The following is a 627-nucleotide window of genomic DNA, read 5'->3' as shown; positions in this document are numbered from 1 at the left end:
CTATCGCCAAAGCCTTGAAAATAAATCTCGCTTTTCTCACTCTCATCATTACCCATCAATTTGCAGCAATGGATCATGAGAATTCATGTTCACATTTGTCTACATTTTATGTATTGGTGGGAACAATGGTCTTTCAATCAGGTGATATCGAAAATGTTTATATGCGTTTGTTTTCTTTTTCATTGGCACGAAAGGCTAAGGAATGACTCAAATCACTTCCAAATTAGAGCCTCACTAGTTGGGAAAATGTAGCGGAAAAATTTCTGCAAAGATTTTTCCAATCTCTCGCTACATCAAAGCAAAGTCTGAAATCTCTATGTTCAGACAAGGAGCAGATGAAGTCTTATGTGAGACATGGGAAAGATTTAAGATGATATTGAGAAAATGCCCAAATCGTGGATTTCAAGATATTGCTCAACTGAGCATATCCCTGAATGGTCTCAGATATGACACAATGATGGCTCTTGATGTAGAACAAGCGACAAGGATTATTGATGCATTGGCATCAACTGATTATAAAGCTCAGCATGATAAACAAGGTACTCAAAAGGAAGGGCTAGAAGATGTACTATTGGCTCAAAATAAAATTCAGACATAGTAGATTGAGCAACTAACTACACAAATGGC

The 627-nt window shown here is 37.0% G+C and overlaps 1 pseudogene; it reads right to left on the bottom strand.

Moving 5' to 3' along the window:
* Positions 1 to 296: 296 nt before the first annotated feature.
* LOC137827384 (small nucleolar RNA R71) lies at positions 297 to 402 on the bottom strand (annotated as a pseudogene).
* Positions 403 to 627: the final 225 nt, after the last annotated feature.

This window comes from Phaseolus vulgaris, chromosome 8 (assembly GCF_000499845.2).
Source record: "Phaseolus vulgaris cultivar G19833 chromosome 8, P. vulgaris v2.0, whole genome shotgun sequence".
In the NCBI taxonomy this organism is placed as follows: domain Eukaryota; kingdom Viridiplantae; phylum Streptophyta; class Magnoliopsida; order Fabales; family Fabaceae; genus Phaseolus; species Phaseolus vulgaris.
The sequence above is the reverse complement of the archived record's forward strand: the minus strand, read 5'-3'. Positions and strand labels throughout refer to the sequence as shown.